The sequence below is a fragment of the Cynara cardunculus genome, assembly GCF_001531365.2.
Source record: "Cynara cardunculus var. scolymus isolate 2C chromosome LG 16, CcrdV1, whole genome shotgun sequence".
In the NCBI taxonomy this organism is placed as follows: Eukaryota; Viridiplantae; Streptophyta; class Magnoliopsida; order Asterales; family Asteraceae; genus Cynara; species Cynara cardunculus.
The window spans coordinates 7359394-7367879 of NC_037543.1; positions in this window are offsets into that span (position 1 = coordinate 7359394).

An 8486-nucleotide genomic window follows, 5' to 3' on the forward strand; every position below is an offset into this window, starting at 1 on the left:
TTCAGAGATCAAAGCTAAAGGAGAGCTTTTCATTTCCCTGGATTCTTTTACAAGATTCTTTTTCAGTTGACGAGATTGTTCATGGTTAAGCAGAATTCTATATAAAGTAGAAAGAGAAAGAGTGGACATGTCATTTGACATCTTGGGACACATGGAAAAGGTGTCCCAAGACTCAGTAAGGCATTCTAGAAACTTAGTCAAAGTTTCAGAATTAGAATATTCCCTGTCGACAGTCCTAAGATCAATAAGAAGGCAGTTAAATCTCTGATGTACTTCAAACAGCGTCTCATACTTTCCACAGAGAAAGCTTTCATACTGTCTTACTAGATTGATCTTTCTAGTCTCCTGAACATGAGTGGTTCCTTCATATTGGACATAGAGTGTATCCCATACGGATTTAGAAGTTTTGAGTTTCATCACTAAGTGATAAATCTCATCAGGAAGAGACATAGCTATTATAGACCGGGCACGCGTATCTATAGCTATCTTCTTCTTGTCCTCATCGCTCCACTGATGTGGAAGCTTTAGAATCCGCTGTTCAGGAATCGCGGCAGTCGTAGATGTTGCTGGAACAGCCGGAGCAATAGCAAATGGAATATATGGTCCATTTTCTATGTAATGTGGAATTTCAGGATCCACACCTTCCAGAAAGAGGGACATCCGGTTCTTCCAGAGACTAAAGTTGTCATGGACAAAACGGGGAGGTTTGGCAAGAGAGCCATTATCTTGTGTGTGTGTGTTTGCAATTTGTAAAGCCATTTGTAAGTGGTAAAGTTATCTGAGAAAGAAGATAAACTAATACAGAAAATAGCTAAACATAAGGAAAGAAAGAAAACACTGCTCTGATACCAATTGTTGGTCCCGTAAGGGTCTACAAGAAGAGAAACAGTTTGTAGAAGGGGGATGAATACAAACACAATATTTTCAAATTAAAAATATATATTGATAGAGAAGATAAATACATATTTTACAAGATCGTTTGCGGGAAGATAAGGTAATAAAAACCTATCTAAACAATCTTTTGTGACACACAAAGTCTTAACAAATACAAGAAATGTAATTGCTGTAAAGAAGATCTTTTACTTAAGCTAGAAAATGCTTGAAGTAAGAATTAGGGTTAGAGAGAGTTGTGCACTCTCTGCATGGAGAAGAAAACACTTCTATTTATACCCAGTGCATTAAATGTTCATTTAATGCAATAAGGTAGGGTTAGAGTGTGTGTCAAGCCTTAAGAGGAAGACTTGTCCTTTGCTATAGTGAATAGTACAAAAAGCACTATTCATGAACAGACATCCTTACCTAAAGTTGGTAGACAAAGAGTCGACTAATCGGCTCCGTATCGTACTAACTTTCGTAGGGGTATGGGTTTTGTCCTTTGTGTGCATAAGGACAAGACAACAACAACCGTGCTAAGCAAACTTCCTTTGATCGTTGAATGTTGGAATGACCTAAAGGTCTCATCATCATTCGCTGAAGCTTGAGCAGTCTTCACACATATGTAGACATACTTGTAATCACTGAATACCGCTTCAGATCACGTACTTGTCAGTCTCTAATCTTCAGTTTCAGTCTTCGACGTTTGCTGAAGGTTCTTTGGTGTGAGTGTTGTCTTTTTGAAGTATTGTTGTCTCTGATATATTTACAATGCAAGTTCTTCAGCGATCACTGAACATACTCAGTGAAGATCGCTAGAACTAAAAATACAGAAACACAAATACAACGCACAAGTGAAAAGGGATTATCATCAAATCACTGAGAGAGAGGATCAACAATCTCCCCCTATTTGATGATAACAAGATAACATAAAGAACGTTATCTTATCAAATAATAGTAAGGAAAAGTTACATACAAAGTGCATGTCCCTTTTTACTATTTTGGGATCTTTTTCAGTTTGGTCAATCTCAGCTTGGGAATTTTTCTTAAGTTACATCTAAGAAAATTACAAGTTACATCTAAGAAAATTACAAGTACGAAAACTGAAACTGAAAGCTTATTCAATGACTTATAGATTGTCAGCGAATGTGAAAAGTAACACTGGAACTCATAGACTTGTGTCCCTATTACTTTTTTCAGGGATTTTTTTTCAGTGAAGTACATGGAATACTCATTTTATTAATCATAGAAAATATTACAAGTATTACAGTACATGTCCAGAACTTATAGAATATAAGTATAATCACTGAAAGTAGATATAGTACATGAAGTTACAAGGAAAAGTGGATTATTGTTACAAAGAGAAACTAGTCTAGAGATCTTAGATTTATGTACCCAGGTACATTTTCACCAAGTTTTCTTCGATGTAGGAATTCCCTTCGTATCTTTAGATCTACGACTTTTCCAGGCATGCTATCATCTATCCAGAGCAAAAGATAAACCAAGTGATCTATTGGACATAGATGTAGCTCTGACATTCTCTGAAATCTGACTTCACCTTCATAGTCAAAAAATATAAATCCTAACTCAGGTTTAAAATGCACAGAGTTGGGTGTATAGGGACCCTTGTCTGGCAAGTCAAGATTCAGCATAGAAATGTCTGAACTCTTATGAGCCTTCAGGACTTCATCTAAGGAGAACCTTGTTTCATGTTCGTTCCTTAGGAATGGTCCATCATTAGGATCAGAGACCTTGAGTTTCTTCTTCCCACCTTTCTTCAAAGTTGGCCGGTCAGGGACCTTGACATACCTGGACAGCCTTTTGATGAGCTTGTTGATGGTGTCCTCGATAAGTGTCTTGTGTCTTGTGTCTTGACTTGGATTGCTGAATGGCTTGTCTGATCTCCATCCATTCGATGTATCCATAGCGGCCAAGGTAGGAAGGGTACTCGGTAACGGCATCAAGATTTTCCCTGGTGATGACCATTGAGAACAGTATTCCATCGTCTTTAGAACGTCCGCTGATGCTGACGCTGATAATTGGGCGGGGACTGAGTCTCCTTTTCTGTTTTGCTTCGCTCCATTGCTTGTCCTTATCCATCAGCTTCAGGTTCTTCTTACGTTCAACTTCTGCAATCGAAAGAAGTTTAGCCTAGGCTTGGACAACATTCACCGTTTTCTTGGACTTTTTCTTGGGAAGGACTGTTTCAGCTAGTGACTTAGCCAGCTTCAAGCTGTCTTCAGTCTGTTTTTTTTTAAGTTCTAGCTCTTCTTCAGCCCTTAATGCCTCGAGTCTTTCAGCTTCAGATAAGAAGTCAAACTCACCACCACTAGAGGTACGAAGAGGGATTTTTACTCTAGTCTGGTCGAATGACTCCTTTAGTTGAGACATCTGCCGGTCGGTAGGAGCACGAGAAGTGGGTTGATCAGGTACCAGCTCCAGTTGACCGCAGGTTGTTGATGGAATATGAAGTTGATAGGTTGAAGTGGTTATTACCTGAAAGGTAGAGTCTTCAAACAAAGGTTTTTGAGGAATATTGAACAATATCCTCAAGTTTCCTTCTTCAGCGACCGCCTTGCCTTTCGACTTGGGGTCCTGGTTCCCTGATGGAGTCGATTCACCTTGCATTTGCTCCCCCTGGGATGCGGAATCCCCGAGAGTAACACCTTTGGTGACGGTTGATGGTTTCTGGAACTTGATGGTAAAGTCTTCATCATCATCATCGTCGTCTTCTAGATCATCTCCGGTGTCTGGAATGGTAGGTTCATCATCGTCTTCATCATCATCATCATCTTCATCATCATCATCATCATCACTAGCAGCAGTGATGGTATGGGCATCATCCCTAGGGATGGCATCGACATCCTCAGCTAGAGCAGCTTCGGTGGTCGGGATTACAGGAGCAGCAATTGCTTCAGCTCTGAGAGCCTCAGCTTCAACTGCAACTGAAGCTGATACTGGACCAACGGCCTGACTTTGTTGACTTTGTTGTTTGTAGAGGGTTGCTATAAATAGCAATTTGGTAGTTTTGTTAGTAGGGGGTTAACAATCATAGACAAAATCTTGCATTGTATCTTTGACACTAAGAGATTTAAAGAGAATATTCATAGTAATCACATTGTATCAAGAACTCTGTTCTTATTGTTTCATCAATAGGCCAACAAATTTGAATCGTAATTACTGTTCTTGATCTTTGTATGAATTGATTGTTAGACTTGAAATACTGGAATCACAACTGGACATAAATCCCTGCTCACTGAATACAAATATGAAAGAGGTCCTTCCATAACCTTTGGAGGAAATGGAAAAGGATATACCAAAGGTTTTGGTATATTAACCAATGGAGTAACTACTTTCAAATGTGTTGCATATGTTGAAGGACTGAAGCAAAGTCTTCTTAGCATGAGTCAGTTGTATGATAAAAATCTCACAGTGAAATTTTCTAAGAATTCATGTTATGTTTTTAACAAGGATGCAAGGTTACTCTTACAGGTTCTCGTCTAGAGAATGTGTATGTCATCAACATGGATTCTCCTCTAACTGAGAATAGTTATTTTCTCTCTAAAGCCTCTTCATATATCAACTGGCTATGGCACAAACGGCTCTCTCATCTCAACTTCAAGACGCTGAATGAGCTATCTTGAAAGGATCTTGTCACTGGCCTTCCTCAACACTCATTTGCAAAATAATCTATTTGCTCAGCATGTGAAAAAGAATAGCAGACAAAAGCTAATTTCAAATCTAAGCAAGTCTCTTTAGTGACCTCTCCTCTCCAGCTCTTGCACATGGATCTCCTTGGTCCAGCTAACATGCAATCCATAGCTGGAAATAAATATACACTTGCATTGTTGATGAGTATTCCAGGTACACTTGGGTCTTCTTGTTTAGATCTAAGAGTGATGCACCTGAAAATCATTTTGTTCATCAAACGCATAGAAGTATTAAACAACATCAAAGTACGATCTATAAAGAGTGATCATGGTACTGAGTTCAAAAATAATACCATTGATAACTTCTTTGAGAACAAGGAATCTCAGACAAATTTTCATCTGTGAGAACTCCACAACAGAACAGAGTCGCTGAAAGAGGAAATCGAACAATCATTGAGGTTGCTTGATCCATGCTCAGCGAATCTCGTCTCCCTACTCAATTTGGGCTGAACCGTCAACACTGCTTATTTTACTCAAAATCGGTCGTTGATCGTCAACAGATTCAAGAAGACATCTTACAAACTTTATTATAGTAGAAATCCTTCCATTAGCTTTCTTCACATATTTGGTTTCATTTGTTACATTCTCAACAATGAAGACCAACTTAGAAAGTTTGATCCCAAAGCTGATAATGGAATCTTTCTTGGATATTCTTCAGTATCCAAAGCTTTCAGAGTATTCAACAAAAGGCGACAAACCATAGAAGAAACTATCCATGTCACCTTTAATGAATCTCAATCAACTAACTCTAAACCCATCTATGAAGATGATGAAGAGTTAGACAAGTGGATGATATCTCACTATGGACAACCTGAAGCTTTCTTCAGCAATCAACCCAACGCTGACCCTCTAGAAGCTTATGATGATCCATTTATCATTCCAAATATGACTAGTAACCAAGACAAATCCTCTTTAGGGATTGTTGCAGTGCCTATTAGTCACTTACCCCCTTCTACTTCAAATATTGACCCTTCAGTCGCTGAAAATCCTTTAGTTTTTGAACCTCTATCAGTTGCTGAATGGCTTACTGAGGTTCCTTTAGCAATCCAACCTATTCCTAAAGAATCTGTTGCTGAAGCCTCGTCTTCTATACCTGACCTTCCAATCTCAGATGATAATCCTCTACCAGCTCAACAATGGATGAAAGATCATCCAATACATCAAATTCTTGGTAATCCAAGTGCAAGTATTTAGACACGACGCAATCTAGGTAATATTTGTCTCTTTGTTAACTTTATCTCTTTAGTTGAGCCCAATAAGATCAATGAGGCTATCTCTGACCCTAGTTGGGTCATTGTTATGCAAGAAGAACTCATTGAGTTTTATAGGAACCATGTCTGGTACCTTGTCCTGCCCATTTGACAAACTGTGATAGGCACCAAGTGGGTTTATCGCAATAAGTTAGATGAACAAGGAGTTCTGACTGAAACAAGGCTTGTCTTGTTGCTCAAGTTTACAAGCAATAAGAAGGGATCTACTATGATGAAACCTTCGCACCAGTGGCTAGGCTCGAAGATATTCGACTCTTTCTAGCCTTTGCTTCCCATAGAGACTTCAAACTCTTTCAAATGCATGTAAAGAGTGCTTTCCTAAATGGAAAACTTTAGGAGGAAGTTTATGTTGAACAACCTCCAGGGTTTCTTGACTCTAAGTATCCAAATCATGTTTATAGAATGGATAAGGCTCTTTACGGGTTAAAACAGGCCCCTCGTGCCTGGTATGATACCCTCTCCTCTTTTCTCATCTCTGAGAAATTCATTCGTAGAAAAATTGACTAGAACTTGTTTCTTAGGAAAGTTAAAGTTCATATCATTCTAGTGCAAATTCATGTTAATAATATAATATTTGGTTCCACTAATCCCTCTTTATGTTTTTGGTTTGCTAAACACATGAAGAAAGAGTATCAGATGAGCATGATAGGAGAACTAACCTACTTTCTAGGTCTTTAGATTAAACAATAAGATATAGGTATCTTTATCAACTAAAGTAAGTATGTCAAGGATATGTTGAAGAAGTTTGATCTAACCAACAACTCATCTATGAAGACTCCAATGGCTCCTCATCTCTCACTGAACAAGGATCCAAATGGAAAGCCTGTAAACATTACTGTTTATAGACGAATGATGGGCTCCCTATTGTATCTCACAGCAAGTCGTCCAGATATTATATACTCTACTTGTTTGTGTGCACGATATCAATCTTAACCTAAGGAATCACATCTGATTGTTGTAAAATGTATCTCCAGGTATCTGAAGGGAACTCCTAACTTGGGTCTTCGGTATCCCAAGGGTTCAGGTTTTGACCTTATTGGTTATTTGGATAGTGATTTTGCAGGTTGCAAAATTGATAGGAAAAACACCACTGGAGGTTGCGAGCTTGTAGATGGAAAGTTGGTGAGTTGGATGAGTAAAAAGCAAAACTCAATGTCCACATCAACTACTAAAGTTGAATATGTTGCTACTGGAAGTTGTTGTGCCCAAATCCTTTGGATGAAAACCAGCTCAGTGACTATGATCTACAGCTCTCAAAGATCCTTATCTATTGTGATAGCACTAGTGTTATTGATATTGCTATTGCAAACAATATTTTTCTTCACTCCAAGACCAAACATATTGAGATCAAATATCATTTTATTAGAGATCATGTTATGAATGGTAATATTGAACTTCATTTCATAACAACTGAGTACCAACTTGCTGACCTTTTCACAAGGCCTCTTGATGAGACAAGATTTAACATCTTGATCAGCAAACTTGAAATGCTGAATATTGATGATGAATTCTTCCAGCTCTAAGTAATATCAGTGATCCATAAGTGAAATGATTTTGTGTTCTCACTCTATCATTGAACTCTTGACTAAATGTATGTTCTCTCTCTCAAAGAAATGTATACTTATCTTCTGTTCAAAACTTAAAACTATCACTGAATCTTTCCATATTCAGTGATCAAACTATTCTAAAGAAATATTTCAGTGTTCCTTACTATCACTGAAAATTTTAAGTAAGTATATCTCTAAGGTATATTTACTTGTCTTTTCTTAAAACAAAACCATCACTGATTCTTTTTCTACTAAGTGATCAAAACGTTTTAGAAGTAAAACTCTTCAGTGATTGTCTCTGTCACTGAATCTTTTAAATTTATATCTTTTCTAAAAATAATTTCTTGTAAACAAATGAGGATATTTTACTCGCATCTCAGACTTGGTCTAACCAATGCGCCTGCAGCTTTTATGGATTTGATGAACAGAGTATATCGCAAATATCTCGACAAATTTGTTATCGTTTTCATTGACGATATTCTAATTTACTCCAAGAGAGAGGTAGAACATGCAAAACACCTTTGTTTGGTTCTGAATCTATTGAAGAAAGAAAAGTTATATGCTAAATTGTCAAAGTGTGAATTCTAGTTGCGGGAAGTTCAGTTTTAGGGGCATGTCATATCAGAAAAAGGAGTACAAGTAGATCCAGCAAAAATCAAGGGAATTGCAAAATGGGAAGCACCAAAGACACCATCTGAAACTCGAAGCTTTTTGGGATTAGCAGGCTACTACCGCAAGTTTATTCAAGACTTTTTAAAAATAATCGTGCCATTGACCAAATTGACTCAAAAAAAATGTTAAGTTTCAGTGGGGAGAAGAGCAACAGAAATCTTTCCAGTTATTAAAATATCATCTCTGTAGTGCTCCAATACTATCTCTACCCGATGGAACTAAAGATTTCATGGTATACAGCGATGCATCCAAATTGGGTTTGGGTTGTGTCTTGATGCAAAGAGGAAAAGTTATATCATATGTATCCCGACAATTGAAAGATCATGAAAAGCAATATCCAACTCACGACATGGAATTGGCGGTTGTGATTTTTGCTCTAAAAATATGGAGACATTATCTCTTGGGAACAAAAT